The sequence below is a fragment of the Sorghum bicolor genome, chromosome 5 (assembly GCF_000003195.3).
Source record: "Sorghum bicolor cultivar BTx623 chromosome 5, Sorghum_bicolor_NCBIv3, whole genome shotgun sequence".
NCBI classification, from domain to species: domain Eukaryota; kingdom Viridiplantae; phylum Streptophyta; class Magnoliopsida; order Poales; family Poaceae; genus Sorghum; species Sorghum bicolor.
In genome coordinates this window covers 69164154-69182541 of record NC_012874.2, presented here as the reverse complement: position 1 = coordinate 69182541, position 18388 = coordinate 69164154, and the positions used below count along the sequence as shown (strand labels likewise).

General features: G+C 46.0%; 1 pseudogene; it reads right to left on the bottom strand.

Annotated features, from left to right (window-relative positions):
* Window positions 1-18388, bottom strand: part of LOC110436015 — a 30698-nt pseudogene that overhangs the window by 11834 nt on the left and 476 nt on the right.

The following is an 18388-nucleotide window of genomic DNA, read 5'->3' as shown; positions in this document are numbered from 1 at the left end:
GCGTATAACGACCATGCAAGACAAGGCATAGAATGTACAGCAGTACAAAAAGTCGCTTACCTTGACTTCGTCGACGAGGCGTTTGGCCGCGCGCTCCACCCGGGCGGCCTCTTCGGTCTCGGCGAGCTCCTCATGACCGATAAAGTGATCCCCGCGTTGGCGCCACACATACACGTGTTGGCGGCCATCACGGGGACGACCCTCAATCTCTTCCACCTCATCATCGGAGGCCGCCCGGTTTGCCTCCTCCTGTGCTGCGTCACCCCCGGTGGTGGCCCCAGGTACTACTGGCCCTCGGACCAGACCTGGGGAGCCCGCAGCCGAAGAGGCTCCTGCTCGGGGCGTCGCGGGGACTTCACTCCCCCCGGCAGGAGGAGCGGTCGGAGATCTTCCCTCCTCTGAGGAGCCAGTTGGGGGAGCCTCTCCAGCCCTGGTCGGGCTGCTTGTCTTAGTCGGTGCCGCGCTCGGGAGCCCCTCGGTGCTCCCAGGCGCGACTGCAGCCGTTGGCTGCTCTGTGGTCTGGGGGGCCGCACCCCCAGAAGCGCGGGCAGGCTCGCCCGTTTCCTGGCTGGCAGTTTGGCCAGGGTCGACATCCGATGCCGCACTACAGGAACAAAAGTCAAATTTCAAAAAAAAAAAGAAAATCAAAGAGGAGTCCAAAATACGTAAGTCGAACACTTACAGGTCTGACCGACGGTGGGTCGCGGTGAACCTCCTCCTCGCCCGGCCGGTCGGCACCTGCGCCCCCATCTCGACAGCTTGCGGGGCAGTGGCGCCGCTGGCCACTCGATCAGTAGCGATCGACGCATTGTCTGGGCGGCTCCGAGGCCGTCGGACCAACGACGATCTGCACGAGCCGACGACGCTTCGGTGCTTGGCTGCTCTCCGCCGGTAGATCTGCCGGCAGCTCCGGTGTCGGCAAGGGATCTGCCGGCAATGGCCTTTTCCCCGCTACCCTCTCCTCAGAGGTCGGGACGGGGCGGGCTTGGTCTTCCTCACTGCTGGTGTAATGAGTACACCGAGCAGTGTCCTCCTCTGGCGGGACCTCTCCCGCAGGATTTTCCATCCCCGGTGCCAGTGATACATATACTGCGCACCGGTCGACATCGCCGATCTGCAAAAGCAACAGAGATGAGCCAACTGTAGACGATATACGAATGCTAAAACAGAATCTGCTACATACCTTTGGTGCTGGTCGTCCTAACTTGAAGGCTTGCACCCGATCACCACCACGGATGAAGCCTCCATCCGCGAAGTTAAACAGCTCGTTCAACAGCTGTTGTACCTCCGCTTTCTCCAAGATCTCCGGCCGCATCCTGGTCGGGTCCGCGTTTCCGGCATACTCGTACGCCGAGTGCACCCTCTTCTGGCAGGGCATCACCCGGCGGCAAATGAAGTTGCCGACCACGCCAAGCCCGTCCAGGCGCGACCAGTCGATCAGCTTCATGAGATCCGCCACTGGACCGTCGAACTCCGGGCGGTCGGTCCAGCTCGTCCTCCTCTCAGGAATGTATCCCACGTCGCAGAACGTGGAGCTGCCCGGTTCCTCCCTGATGTAGAACCACTTCCTGTACCATTCGGTCAAGGAAGTGTTCCATGGACAGTGCAGGTAGCGATTCTTCATTCCATCACGAAGGTTGAGGTATACTCCACCTGCAACCTTGGAGCCTCCAACTGCTCCCTTTTTCCTTAAGCAGAAAAGATACCGAAAAAGATCGAAGTGCGGCTCTATGCCAACATAGGCCTCGCACAGGTGGATAAAAGTGGAAATGAGGAGAATTGAGTTCGGGTGCAGATTGCAAATCCCGATCTCATAATACAAAAGAAGACCTTGAAGAAAAGGATGCACAGGAACACCAAAACCCCTCTTAATGAAATCTTCAAATACGACGATCTCACCGGCGCGAGGATCGGGGTAGCTCTCTGTGGGGGTATAAACCCCTATACCCTTACGGCTAGGCTTCGGTCGGGAAGCTTGGCCCATTACGAGACGAGTTCAAGGCTTGATCCGACAACCTGGAGTTTCGCGCAAGGAAACAAGATGGGGAGATCAAGCAGGATTCTAGTCGGTTAGAATAGGAATTGATATCGAATTATCCATGGCAATTGTAACCGACTAGGATTAGTTTCCAGATCTGTAACCCTGCCCTCCAGACTATATAAGGAGGGGCAAGGGACCCCCCTAGGACAGAGCACATCAGATACGATTCTCTCAACACAAATCAATACAACCAGACGCAGGACGTAGGTATTACGCCAACTCGGCGGCCGAACCTGGATAAAAAGCTTGTCCGTGTCTTGCGTCACCATCGAGTTCGTAGTTTGCGCACCGTCTACCGATAAACTACTACCGTGGGTATACCCCAAGGTAGACTGCCGACTAGCTTTCGTCGACAGTGGCGCGCCAGATAGGGGGTGTGCGTACAGCTCTCCCGACGAACAAGATGGTCATCATCCCCGACTTCGCGGCCATGGCGGGCGACTTCACGTTCACCGTCAGCTTCAACAACTTCACCGCCATGACCACGGAGGAGGTGTAGATCCGATCTGCGCCAACCACTTCTTCATCGACGTCGGCGGCGGCTTCAACCACGCTGGCTACGACTCCGACTACTCCAACAGCGTCTCCGACCATGCCGACAACGCGTCACCCGCTTCCCTGCTACAAAGAGAGGCAGATCGACAACACCGACCTGCTCGGGCCATCGACCAAATTGTTTAGCCTACTTGCTCTGACCACCAGTCGCAATAATAATCGCCGTGAAGAACGACGCTACGACAACAGCGACCACCGTCATGACAAGTCGAAAAGCTCGAGGGCCGGACAATTTTGTCGTCACCGACTAGACTTTCATCCAAAGATAAGTACACTTCTAATATCTTATTTATTTTTGGCATAATATTTTTTATTATCCTTCAAAAACAACTTTTTGTTTAGCCACACTAGTTTTTTCTCCTACACGAGCTTTCCAGAGCCGGTACTGTCTCCGACTCCTCCCTACACGTGCACGAGATCCGCCCTCTGCGTTCCGGGTGGTCGGCAGTAGCTCTCTGGCGAGGCTGGCAATCCCACGCGTGTCTAGGTTCCGCACCTCATGCTGATTGTTGGCTAGACCAGAGCTGGTACAAGCTCTAGGATGAATTAACTACTTGTGCTAATTTTATAACAAAAAATCTAAAACTTATCTCAGTACTGATTTTTATCTAAAGTTTATTTATACATCATGTACTACCTATTCTTTATATTTATTTTTCAGGGGTTTGGCCCAGTCGACAAGCTACGCTCGGGGACTCGTCGACTATTCCCTACGCTGTGCCCGGGGACTGCTCCGACCACCGAGCACGTTTACGTTCCCAACCACGCTCGGGGACTTGTCGACTACTCTCTATGCTGTGCTCGAAGACTGTGCCGACCACCGAGCACGTTTACGTTCCCAACCACGCTCGGGGACTTGTCCACCGGTCCCTACGCCGTGCTCGGGGACTGTGCCGACCACCGAGCACTATACGCTCGGGGACTGGTCGACCAACTCACCAATTTATGAACTTGGGGACTGCACCGACCACCGAGCACTATACGCTCGGGGACTGGTCGACCAGCCCACCAATTTGAGAATTCGGGGACTGTACCGACCACCAAGCGTTATATGCTCGGAGACTGGTCGATCAGTCTATTCAATTGCAGACGAGCATGATATGCTCGGGGACTGGTAAATTCAATTTTTTAGACCTTGCTACAAGGCTCATACTTCGCCTTCCAGCAAGCTCGGGGACTACATCGGTACGATGCATCTGGCGATGCATCTCAGCTACAGAATTTCTTTGAGGACTTTTATTTTGACCCTGGCACCACGTGCCTACGTCACCTACTACCAGGCTCGGGGACTAAGTGGGCACACTTCACCTTGCGGTGAATATGCTTGCTTTTTTGGTGTTTATACCTTTCAAAAAAGTAAAGTGGGCACACTTCACCAGGAAAGAAATCTTTTTTAATTTAGAGCACCATGCATTCTTCGAACAATTCGCTTCTTCGATGTCAATGTTGATCAACTGTCTTTTGAGTTGGTCAAAATACCGTTGCAACTGTTCGGGCGACTTTCCTGCCTATTGAAGACGTCAAGCCTCGCTGATCGAAGAAGCTCAAGACGGCGTGTTACATCACAACACATGGTGCTTGGGGACTAGCTGTGGGGGTATAAACCCCTATACCCTTACGGCTAGGCTTCGGTCGGGAAGCTTGGCCCATTACGAGACGAGTTCAAGGCTTGATCCGACAACCTGGAGTTTTGCGCAAGGAAACAAGATGGGGAGATCAAGCAGGATTCTAGTCGGTTAGAATAGGAATTGATATCGAATTATCCATGGCAATTGTAACCGACTAGGATTAGTTTCCAGATCTGTAATCCTGCCCTCCAGACTATATAAGGAGGGGCAAGGGACCCCCCTAGGACAGAGCACATCAGATACGATTCTCTCAACACAAATCAATACAACCAGACGCAGGACGTAGGTATTACGCCAACTCGGCGGCCGAACCTGGATAAAAAGCTTGTCCGTGTCTTGCGTCACCATCGAGTTCGTAGTTTGCGCACCGTCTACCGATAAACTACTACCGTGGGTATACCCCAAGGTAGACTGCCGACTAGCTTTCGTCGACACTCTCCCCCTCCGGTGCCCTCCAGCCGCCGAGCTCCGGGCCGTGCAGAAGCCCCATATCGACGAGGTCACCAAGAGACTTCGTGGTGCTGCGAGACTTCTTCCACTCCTTGGCCATCAGTTCGGCCCTCTTCCTGGAGTCGCTCTTCGCCATTAGAGGTGCGAATGTGGGCTTGAGTTAGGAAGATGCAGGAGATTGGAGGAGATGAGAGCGGAAGGTTTAAAGGCAATAGCAGGGTAAGCAGTACAGGCGGAACTATCAGACTCTTATAGCCCGCAACTCCACCTCTCCCACTTCCCGTATTCTCGGGAAGTGGGCGGGTTATGCGGCGGACGCGGCGTTTCGGTTTACAATGATTATAGACAATTAATGCGGCGGAGTTTTCGTACCAATTGATGGTTTCCTTTTCTCAAACCATGCAAAGGGCGGCTGCACAGTTGCCAGGCGCAACTTTTTATGCATCCGTCTGACACCCCGTCAGGAGGACTCGTCACGTCAACTTTAACTGGAAATATCTTTTCAAAAATAAGAAGACACATACGCCAGAAAGTCAACAATCCGGGGACTGCACCGACCACCGGGCACTCGACGCTCGGGGACTGGTCGCCCAGTCTGTCAGCTCGGAACTTCAAGGACTGCACCGACCACCGAGCACACGACGCTCGGGGACTGGTCGCCCAGTCTATCAGCTCGGAATTTCAAGGATTGCACCGATCACCGAGCACTCGACGCTCGGGGACTGGTCGCCCAGTCTATCAGCTCAAAGCTTTAAAGAACTGTACCGACCACCGAGAACTCGATGCTCGGGGACTGGTCGTACAGTACAGCAACACGGAATTCTAAGAAGTGCACTTGGTGCTTGGGGACTGGTCGATTGATCTATTCGATTGCAGTCAGGCTGATAAATTCAACTTTTTAGACCTTGCTACAAGGCTCATACTTCGCCTTCCAGCAAGCTCGGGGACTACATCGGTACGATGCATCTGGCGATGCATCTCAATTACAGAATTTCTTTAAGGACTTTTGTTTTGACCCTGGCACCACGCGCCTACGTCACCTACTACCAGGCTCGGGGACTAAGTGGGCACACTTCATCTTGCGGTGAAAATGCTTGCTTTTTTGATGTTTATACCTTTCAAAAAAGTAAAGTGGGCACACTTCACCAGGAAAGAAATCTTTTTTGATTTAGAGCACCATGCATTCTTCGAACAACTCACTTCTTCGATGTCAAAACTGTCTGTTGAGTTGGTCAAAGAACCGTTGCAATTGTTTGGGCAACTTTCCCGCTTATTGAAGACGTCGAGTCTCACCGACCGAAGAAGCTCAAGACGGCGTGTTACATCACAATACATGGTGCTCGGGGACTAGCTGTGGGGGTATAAACCCCTATACCCTTACGGCTGGACTTGGGCCAGGAGGCTTGGCCCATTACGAGACGAGTTCAAGGCTTGATTTGACAGCTTGGAGTTCCACGCAAGGAAGCAAGATGTGGAGATCGAGCAGGATTCTAGTCGGTTAGAATAGGAATTGATATCGAATTATCCATGGCAATTGTAACCGACTAGGATTAGTTTCCAGATCTGTAACCCTGCCCTCCAGACTATATAAGGAGGGGCAAGGGACCCCCCTAGGACATATCATATTCTCTCAACACAAATCAATACAACCAGACGCAGGACGTAGGTATTACGCCAACTCGGCGGCCGAACCTGGATAAAAAGCTTGTCCGTGTCTTGCGTCACCATCGAGTTCGTAGTTTGCGCACCGTCTACCGATAAACTACTACCGTGGGTATACCCCAAGGTAGACTGCCGACCAGCTTTCGTCGACACTTGTCGACTGTTACCCCACCTCCGGTCATCTTCACCCATTGGCACCGGAACAAAGGAACTTTAAAATTAGCTGCATAGACTAGTTCCCATATGTCTTCTATGCGTCCATAATATGTTTGTCTGTTCCCATTTGGATCCGTGGCATCCACGCGTACACCACTATTTTGGTTGGTGCTCCTTTTATCTTGGCCAACTGTGTAAAATGTGTTACCATTTATCTCGTACCCTTTGTATGTGAGGACATGCCATGATGGTTGCCTGGCCAACAAATAAAGCTGCTCATCAATGTTTTCATCACCTTGACATTTTTTGCGCAACCAATCGCCAAAAGTTTCCATGTGCTGACGCATTATCCAAGCTTCATTCTTCCCGGGCCACTGGGACCGTAGGTAATCTTTGTGTACCTCAACATATGGTTCCACCAATGAGGAGTTCTGGAGAACTGTGTAGTGTGCTTTATTGAAGTAATCGTTTCCCGTACCAATATATGTTTTCTTCCCAAGTGTTCCCTTTCCGTTGAGTCTGCCCTCGTGTCGAGATTCAGGAATGCCAATTGGGTCAAGGTCTGGAATAAAGTCAACACAGAACTCTATGACCTCCTCTGTTCCGTAGCCCTTGGCAATGCTTCCTTCTGGTCGGGAACGACTATGGACATATTTCTTTAGGACACCCATGAATCTCTCGAAGGGGAACATGTTGTGTAGGAACACAGGACCGAGAATACGAATCTCTTTGACCAGATGAACTAGGAGGTGTGTCATGATATCGAAGAAGGATGGAGGGAACACCAACTCAAAGCTGACGAGACATTGAACGACTTCATTCTGCAGAGTAGCTAGTTGCTCTGGATTGATTGCCTTCTGAGAAATTGCATTGAGGAATGCACATAGCTTTACGGTGGCTAGACGTACGTGTGGAGGTAGAATTCCTCTTAAAACGACCGGCAGCAATTGCGTCATTAGAACGTGACAGTCATGGGACTTCAAGTTCAGGAATTTCTTCTCTGGCATATTAATTATTCCCTTGATATTGGAGGAGAATCCAGATGGGACCTTGATGCTGCTAAGACATTCAAACATGCTTTCCTTCTCTTCTTTGCTCAGAGTGTAGCTAGCAGGGCTTAAGTAATGACGTCCATCATCTGTCTTTTCTGGATGCAGGTTGTCTCGTTCTTTCATGCGCTGCAAGTCTTGTCGTGCTTCAAGTGAATCCTTAGACTTCCCGTAGACACCCATGAATCCGAGCAAGTTCACACAAAGATTCTTTGTCAGGTGCATCACGTCGATCGCGTTGCGGACCTCTAGGACATTCCAGTAAGGTAGCTCCCAAAATATGGATTTCTTCTTCCACATGGGTACGTGTCCCTTAGCATCCTTGGGAATAGGTTCGCTGCCTCGTCCCTTTCCAAATACCACTTTTATATCCTTGACCATTTCGAGTACATCATCCCCGGTTCGATTGAGAGGTTTGGTCCGGTGGTCTGCCTTGCCTTTAAAATGCTTGCCTTTCTTTCGTACTGGGTGGTTCACAGGAAGAAACCAACGGTGGCCAAGGTACACGACCTTTCGACATTTTTTCAAAAATACACAGTCAAGGTCTTCATAACAATGTGTGCATGCATTATATCCCTTGTTTGACTGGCCTGAAAGATTACTCAGAGCTGGCCAATCATTGATTGTTACAAACAGCAATGCTCGCAGGTCAAAGTGCTCTTGTTTGTACTCATCCCACACGCGAACTCCTGGTTTGCTCCATAAAAGTTGAAGTTCCTCAACTAATGGCCTAAGGTAGACATCTATGTCATTGCCAGGTTGCTTCGGTCCTTGGATAAGCACCGGCATCATAATAAACTTCCGCTTCATGCATAGCCATGGAGGAAGGTTGTAGATACATAGAGTAACTGGCCAAGTGCTGTGACTACTGCTCTGCTCACCGAAAGGATTCATACCATCTGTACTTAAGGCGAACCGCAAGTTTCTAGCATCATTTGCAAAATCTGGGAATTCTCTGTCTATCGCTCTCCACTGGGATCCATCGGCAGGGTGTCTCAGCATATTGTCTATCTTACGGTCTTCTTTATGCCACCGCAACAACTTTGCATTGTTCTTATTTTTGAACAGACGTTTTAATTGTGGAATTATAGGAGCATACCACATAACCTTGGCTGGAATTTTCTTCCTATGACGTTCTTCACCCTCAACATCGCCAGGATCATCTCGTCTAATCTTATACCGTGATGCCTTACATACTGGACATGCATCCAAATTCTCGTATTCCTCCCCACGGTAGAGGATGCAGTCATTAGGACATGCGTGTATCTTCTGGATTTCTAATCCCAAAGGGCAGACAACCTGTTTTGCTTCATACGTAGTGGTGGGCAATTCGTTGCCTTTCGGAAGCATCTTTTTTATGATCTTCAATAACTGCCCAAATGCCTTGTCAGATGTACCATTCTTTGCCTTCCATTGCAGCAATTCTAGTGTGGTACCCAGCTTTTTTTGCCCCTCTTCAGCGGTGGGATATAGCGATTTCCTGTGGTCCTCTAGCATGCGCTCGAACTTGGCTTTCTCTTTATCACTTTCACATTCTCTTTGTGCATCACGGATGGCATCACCAAAAGCATCATCGCCCCGATCATCTTCTGCCGCCACCTCTTCTTCATTATCTCCCCCATTGCAACATCATTGAAGCCACCGTACTGAGCAATAATATTGGCATGGTCCAATTCTTCTTCTTCTTCTTCTTCACCTTCATCCATTATAATCCCGCTTTCTCCATGTTTGGTCCAACAAATATAGTTTGGTACGAAACCAGACTTTAATAAGTGTGAATGAAGAGTTCTTGAGTTAGAATATTCCGTCAAATTCTTGCACACGGCACATGGACAGCACATGAAACCGTCCCTCTTATTTGACTCGGCCACACTTAAGAAATAGTGCACGCCATTAATGAACTCTTCGGAGCGCCGATCGGCATTATACATCCAATTACGTGTTACCATCTGCATTAAATATAACATATATATTATGAAAACCATGCACAGATATAGTTTCTCATCTTATTGCACAACATGTCTAAGATACATAGTCGATTAATTTAGGAAAGCTTGGCTACAACAAATACAATCGCAACTAGCACTAAAAAAACAAAACTAAAATGCACTTAAGCAATATAATTAGTTCGCGTCCGATCCCAACTATAATAGATAGATCATTCGCTTGATCAACATCATTGAACTCCTTTCGTCGGCTCACTGCCTCACCACCTTCAGCCTCAACCACCTGTGCAAAAGATTTCTTAATGTGTTCAATGTATTCTTCCTCCCAGTACCAACCTGTACATCCACCGGTACCGTCCCACTGAAATTAAAAGAGAGAATCAAAAGTTTAATTAATATCATTTAAAAAAATATGCACATATATAAGCAAATGTCTGGAAATAACTCACATTACGATCTGGACACTTGTAGAATATACGACCCTTGTTTACTCCCTCTTTCGACACTTTGTATTCCATCAAAATCTTCTGCCCACACTTGCCACAAGTAATGAGAGGGAGTTCCGGTCGGTATCGCTTTTGAACCCGTTGAGAGACCGAAGACCCGGTCACGGTTGCCATCTACTATCCATACTCAATTTTTAAACAATTATAAATTCCACATTTAAACATGTATGATACAATGGACATTATATGTAGTAATAAAAATAAATCAAGTGATATTAACAAACCAATTAATTTGAACTATCCTACTTTCTAAGATCATAAAAATATACTATAATTGATTCTTGCAAACTACATTAATACTAGGTCAACCATGAAATATGATATATATATATGGATACTAATTCATGTGAAATGATTCTAAATAACAACGTGGATTTGAGCTAAAAATAATGGGAACATCACAAGCCAAAAACAACATGAAAAAGACAAGAAAGACAAAAGTTAGTCACCTCCAAACACGAAGAAACGATGACGGAGTCGAAGAAAATCAACAATGGGCGTCGGAGACGAAGAACAAATGAGGAAGAAGAAGCTCCAAGAACAACAATGGTGAATGGTGCTCTCGGTTTCAAATGGGCAGAGAGGAGGAGTGATCCGGCCTATAAACCGGACCCTTAGAACCTGTTCATAAAGAAAACCGGTGCTAAAGGGTAACACTTTAGCACCGGTTTGTAACACAAACCGGTGCTAAAGGGGACCCTTTAGCACCGGTTGGTAACACGAACCGGTGCTAAAGGGTCTCTGCCCCGACAGCACCTGTCAGTAGCCGTTGGACAGGACCCTTTAGCACCGGTTCGCGGTACGAACCGGTGTTAAAGGGGTCTTTAACCCCGGGCCGCAAAAAGGCCGAGGTTTTTGGCCATTTTGGGCATCGACCAATGTCTCATTCTCTAGTAGTGAAGGTCGAAGTTGCACGGATGGACCTGCACCCTACGCGGGCGAGCCGAGCAAAGAACATGGCCGCTAGCTCGGCGTCTCGGCAGCCGGGGACGCACAGGGGTGCGGGAAGCTATGCCTGCATGGGGGCACCGGAGCTCATGTTGCGGGAGGACAGCTACTTCTCGTAATCGATCGTGCGTGAGGCTGGAGAGAAGATAAGGAGAGAGAAAAAGAATGAAGGAGAGGGAGGAGAAAAAATAAATAAATAAAGATATGAAGAGGTACATGCGGTGGATAGGGATGAAGAGAGAGGAGGAACAATACTACTTCACTAGATGCCTTGATGTGGTGGATTGTAAATGTGTGGAGCAAATGGTTCCAAGTACAGATGACATGGTGTGTGAAAAGTATGAGTCTACAAATATTTTAGCATTCGCATGTAATGGCAGAAATCTGAACAGAGTAATAGTTAATTTTAACTACAGCTAACAATTTAAATCTAACTGATCCAAAAATAAATATACTCCTGTCAAAAAAAATCTTCAAGAGCTATACTTATTGAGTCTTGGCCAAGGCTCCGATGGTCGTTAGAATTGTTAGAATTATTTTTTCCGTTGCAACGCACGAACACTTTTGGTAGTACTAGAAAGAGAATTTCAAGAGGAATATGTTGTGACTTTTTCTCCTGACTCTGCATACAACTAGTTAAATCCACAAAATACATAGAGCAGGTACACAAATTCACATGCAGGCTATACATATTCGTAAATCCTAAGCACATCTTTTACAGTGCATCCTTAGATTATGCGTAGCTAGCAGTACAAGGTATAGTTTCAGAACGAGTATGAGCTTCTCATTTCGGTGAACTGTCAATCCAAAAACTTCTGTCATATCAATATCATCCTTCTCCATACCAGCCAGCAGCACCCAATCAAAACAGTACATGAGGTTTGCCAACATGATCTCAACAGTAACCAACACAAAGTTGATGCCAGAGCACATCCTTTGACCAGCTCCAAATGGTATGAACTGGAAGTCATTCCCCTTGAAGTCGACAGCTGCGGCACTAGCACCGTCCATGAACCTAGCTGGCATGAACTCCTATGCTTTCTCCCACGACTCTACATGTCTACTGACAGCCCAAGTGTTGTTGACGATGACTCATGTTCCAGAGGAGATTGTATACCCATCGATGTCACATCAGTGCACCATGGATTTGTGAGGCAATCTTAGGGTCTCCTTCACTACGGCTCTCAGATAGGCCATGCTAGCTAGGTTCTCTTCCTTGACCATCTCCTTTCCATTGGTGTCGTGTTCCTGACCTCAGTTTGTAGCTTTGTCATGAGGTCAGGGTTGCGGATGAGCTCAGACATGGCAAGTTCCAGCACCAAGGATGATGTGCCTATGCCCGCATTGAACATGTCCTGTGTGTGGGTAATTCATGATAAAGTATGTTAATTGACAATGACACAATCTAGGATATATCTATTTTTGTTCTCAAGAAAATGTTAATTTTGGTACTGACTAGTCACTCACAGTCAAGATGGCCATGGTATGATCACTTGTTGAACAGAGTGACTCAGGTGAATGAAGTGAGCACACCCTCTTCTTGGCAGGCATGACGAAACAAGTCCACCTTTTGTGGTGAAGAGGTGTGTGTTGTGGCGATCGTCTTGGATGTCCGCTGGTGCTCTCAGTAGGGTTGAAAGCCGACGGTAGACAACCCATACAGTGGTCTTGCGTGCGGGGAGGAGACGACGAGGTTGGGGATGGTGCCAATTTGGAGGAGCATATGAGGCCACCGCCATGGGGTCATGTTTGTTGCCAAGGTCACAGAAGGAAACATGTGGGAGGTCAATAATGAGGTGCAGGCCATAATAACAAAGCCAATCTGCAGCGACTACAAAATAGTTGCTACAAGTCGTTGTAGCGACTGATGATCAGTCGTTGTAACGTAGTACTGACTGATGCAATGGTCATAGTAAGTAGGGTCCATACAGGGTTTATACCAACTGATAATTGGACGCTAATATTTATACCGACCAATGATCTGTTACAAGTTATATATATTTTTATGAACCAACAATCAATGGCTACAAACTAACATGATTATATATAATTAATTTTCCTTAACTATATAATTTCTAGCTTGTTCAACACCCATAACAGTTCACATTACTTATAGACCACATATTACTCATCAAACACATTAGATAAACATATCTCATGTTTTTGTTGAAACCAACGTTTGCACTTGTACATCTTTCCAAAAGGAAAAGTACATAGGCAACCTAGCTAACTAGGTCAAATTACAGCCACAACTTAGGTCGGCTTGCACAATCTAATTAAGTTCACTATAAAATGGCTCATCTCTAATTACCCAAAAACAAAATATCATCTATAAGCACATGATCTGCTTGTTGTTGACATTATCCAACATCACACTATCTTAAGTCCTCCCACCAGAATAAAGTCAAGGTGAAATTTTTTTAATAAACTGAATTACATAACCAATTTTCCATTCAAATAAGCTACAATACATGCATCTCTACATCAACTAAAATGAATAAGCTACTCACCAAGCGGCAGGCTTCTCACATGGCCCCGAATGGTGGCCCCCTCTCATGGCCCTGAGCAGCGGCAGTCTCGTGCAGCCCTTGTGTGGCCCCAAGCAGCAACGGCCTCGAGTGCCCCTTGAACAGCCTTTTGGCCTTGTGTGCTCCTCGCGTGACCCAAAGTGGCGGCCATTTGCACGTAGGAGGGAGCAGCTGGAGAGGGTAGGAGTGGCAGGAGGGGCCACAGGCTGAGGAGATCTGAGTGGAGCAAGGGAGGGCCGCGCTTGATGGATATTGGTGATGCAATCATGCAAATGCTTGTGCCGGTGGCAGCAGCTTAGGGATAAGGAAGCCTTTTCGCAACAATGATGATTGGACCCTAAAAATAAACTGCACGTGGATGGGTTAAATCGAATGATGGTTCACCCCTAGCTAATATGTGTTTGTACCAACCGATCCTCTGATGGCAATTCTAACTATATGTACCGACCAATTTAGAGTCGGTAAAAATGGATATAGCGACTAATGATTCGTTAGAAATGTGTACTAACCGATTGTTGATTGTTAACGTAATTCTTCTGTAGTGATTGTTGTTTGACATTGCAAATTGGTTGTGGGTGACCGATGACTAGCAGCCTCCCTAGAGGCAACAATAGGAGCGGCTTTGACTGGTTCCTCTGATCATCGCCCGAATTGGGATGGTGGTGGTGGCATCGGCAGATGACAGATGGAAGCACTAGTGTGAGAGGCACGTTGACAAACCAAAGTGTCCATTGTGCAACTAGAGGCGTAGTGGCCACTAGCATGAACTATTACACTACATGCAACAAGTGAAGAGCCACCATGGATAGATGGTTAGCTTTTATCTCCCTGCTTCCTGGTTGATTGACGAGTGTCGTGTGCAGGGCAGCAAATGCTTGTTGCGTGCATGCACATACGATAATATGAACTTTTGTATAGCTACTAAAATATATCTAGGTTGTCAAGTTCTGCATGAGTTTTTTTGGCTACTTCATAGTTTGTTGGATATGTCTTTGCCCCTTATGTGTCTTGATGGATTGTGAAGTAACATTGCATACAGCCAAAAAGGTGATCCATGATTAGTGACAATTTTGGTATTGATAGTCAAAATGTTGGTCTTCACCACAAAAGCTCGACACCTACACATCGGTGATCCATATTGGTGATTTTGTGCATTTTGGCCACAAAAGCCCGATGACATCTACACCTAGCTCCATGATCTATGATGTTTTTTCTGTTTTTATATCTTGAAAAAAGATAGATGGAAAATAAAGTTAAGAAAGAAACATGAGAAAAAAACAAGAAGAAGCCAGCGGTTAGACGGATGAGACAGACAGAGAGAGAGAGAGAGAGAGAGAGAGAGAGAGAGATGAGAGTTTTGCATTGGTGATGGCAATGTCGACCTCACTCTTTAGTCGTTAGAACTGGATAGTGACTGAGGTGCGGCATGCAAGCTGCCCTATAGAGTGAAAAAGAAGCCCTAACTACTTGGGTTGCACGATATCAACAAAAGCTTCGCTGTTATTGAATTCTATCAAGTCTTAGGTTATTTTTAATTGTTGGTTATCTTGCACTTTAATGTAGTTTCATTCCTTCTCTACCACGAGCTTTGATGCAATTGTCAAGAGCTACATGTAGCAAAAGTTCCTAATAGTATGCCATCCAGGTCTTTTTGTGTTGTATGTCTAATCATGAAAGTGTATTGATTACATGGCTTTTTGGTCGTTGTAGCATTGTTTGCAAATATGCCGTGTGGATTGGAGATTCTAGATAATGAAGAATGTGATTTATGTTAATGACATGCTTGTTTGCATCATGAGTGCAAAGACCTTCCTTGATGTTGGCAACCCTAAAAATATGGTGAATCACAACATAGTGCTAGAAGTTGCTTGGCATACTAAATGCAAGGGCAAAGCTAGAGCAAATGGGTGGGGGTGCACAACTTCATCACGAATACAGTGACCCACATAAGCAAACTGGTAGGGGGCAACGGGAATAACACTCACCATTTACAACAAAATAAAGATGTCATTGATCAATATAGTGTAGTGATTAAAAGAATACCAAAATGATGAACAAAAGACGTCCCATATAGTAAAATATGTAATCCAGCCTAGAGAAACAAAAACAAATAGGTCAATTATTTAGCAAAGAAAATGTACAGTTATCCATTGAAAGTAGATGCATTGCATTACCTCTTAGAGATCATATTGACACCTTTTTCTTTCCATGATCATGAAACAATGAACCATATCATCATTGCTAACTTTCTTCATTTCTTGTTTTTGTAGATAGCAAATAAGTCTTTGACTAAAGTGTTACTCACCCATGCGATTAGAAAAACTTGTTTTTTACAATCTTCATGCCTAAAAATTTGGTCAATCACAACATTGTGCTAGAAGATTCTTGGCATACTAAACGTCTAAACGGATTGATGTTTAGCATGAATTGAAAGTGTCTTATTTAGGATGATTGGATGCTTGGGTGAAATTGGGATAATGGGATGGTTACAAATGTGCTAGAATTTCCGTTGGTCGGTGGTTTGGGACATGCTAAAGGTTTGGATTTTCCATGTTTAGACATGAATGGTCTTGCATCATTCTAGTGAAACTTTTGCTTCCTAAATGATACTTTTGAGAATAGTTCTTCTAACTCTCTCTCTCCCTCTCTCTCTCTCCACTATTCCATATGCAGGTGAAATATGAAGAAGAGTTCATTGTGCAAGAGCTTAATGGCTAGGGAATAGGGAGTTCAACAACTAGAAAATGGACACATGATATGGTTGTTGGCTGTTGGGGTTGGGGTGGTCATTGGTAGTTGGATAGTACAAGAGGGGCAAGAACAACATGATTCAAAGAAAGATACCGTATTTTTGCTTGTTGGTCTTGGGCTTGAGGATTAATGTCGACCAAATGTATAATGTTGATCATAAGCTTGTCTATAACCACAAAATTTCATACAATTGGATGCCCCAACATGGATTCTCCTTATGTCTTTGTTTTTTATTACATATCTATTATTTGCTTTGATTGAGATGAAGAGCTGATGTATAAATATCTATAGTGAAATCTTATCATCGTGCAGGAGAGGCATAAAATGAAGGTGTGAAATAGTGTGGAAAAGAGATACGGCCTATTTGATCAAGATTCATTGGCTCCAGATTCACCAAAAATACCTCCACTCCACCAAAACGTATCCAAACACTCTAGATCCACAAATTTTGGATTCTCCAAAATGGTTGATCTGGAGGCCAGATTCACCATTTTGGCGGAGCTCATCAAGGGGTGCTCCACCAAACTGAGTTTGCTAGAGTTGGAGAAAATTACCCACCTTGCCCCTGGTTACACACCCTAGCTTTCCCGCATGACAGTTCATTTCTGTCTGTGTTTCTTTCTATGAGCGCTCTCCTTGTCCCTAACTCTTCTTCTCACGTAACCATGGCGCCCTAGTAGCAATCTCTGACTCCACCAAATCCTGCTACACTGGCGACCAAGGGACTATCATAATGGGTGGATCCAGCTATCTTCCACTACATCTACCCCTTTCTTCTTTGCTTCTAGCATCTTCGTCGAGCTCCCCAAGCAGCGACGGTCAGCTTGCCCCGGTTAGCAACTAGCTCGCCCCGTCTAGCACCTAGACAACCTTGGCCGATCACCAAGTCACCATGGCAAATGTGATTAGGCTTCCTATGCTAGCCGCAAGTGCCACACCCTGCGCTGGTCGTGCTCCCATGCCTGTGATAGAAGGCTCCCAAGGTGGCGGTGTCGGCTACCTAGCCTACCATAGCGGGCCACAAGGTTGCCATGGCCACTGGACGAGGTCGTGAGGTGGCTGACCTTCCCGATTTGGCCGCTAATGCCATGCCACGACCTATGCCGACAGTGCCCCCACGCCCTAGATGAAAGATTTTGTTTTTCATTTTTTTCAAACATTGACACATGGGGCCTACGTAAGGGAAGGTCTGGCCATTTTTGACCAAAATGCCCTTGTGTGGATCTGGAGCTGTTTGTTTAGCCAAACAATTCCCTGGTAGATCCTAGAAGGATCTCAAATTTATGGTGGAGTTGGTCCTTGGTGAATCTAGATCCGGATTGACTTTTCCCAGTGAGTAATCTTTACCAAATAGGCCCAAAGAATGGAGCATATCTACAACAATGCCTTTACACTAACATATGATAGTCCTAACATATATGTGGTTTAGGGCTTGTTTGAATGCTCATGTATTCACCTCAATCTATATGTGTGTTGGGGTGTGTTGGTGTGGAATTTATGCCCAAGTATCGACCTCAATATATGTGTATTGAGGTGTGTTTGTGTGGATTCAAACTTCAAAAAGACAAAAACCATGGGCTCCTATGGGAGAGGTGGGACATTTGATTTTGGAGACAAGTTACTTGTTGCTACTCATTAACTCTGTGGCAAAAGATGGGTTGCGGTTGGTCATCCACAGTTTTTTAGCAAAAGACAAAATAGATATTTTAGAATTCTACAACAATATAATAGTGCCTGCCAATTTTTATCGATATTTTAGATTGAATTAAAATGCTTCTTTTTCTATTCTATCCACAGTGAATGCTAGGAAATCCTAGCTGCTAGACTCCCTATCTCTCTAGAATCTTGAATGAAGTAAAGGCAGAAAGATTTTGTTAATTGATGTCAATTATTTTTCTAAAAAAATCAATGGAAATAATTTTCTACATCATATAGAATTTATAAATTTCAATTAAACCACGATTAATTGCTCTACCTCAATTCCTATAGAAAGTAAATAAGCCAAAAATAACCAAGTTCCTGAACCATGCCTTAGAAAATGCTAACTTTTTTATTCTTTAGTTTAATATATCTCGACAAAAGATACTTCTGAAAAGATGAAAAAGGAATTAATTAGAAAGAAAAACACGAGAAACAAAAACAAAATAAAAAAAGAAAAGGAAAGCGAG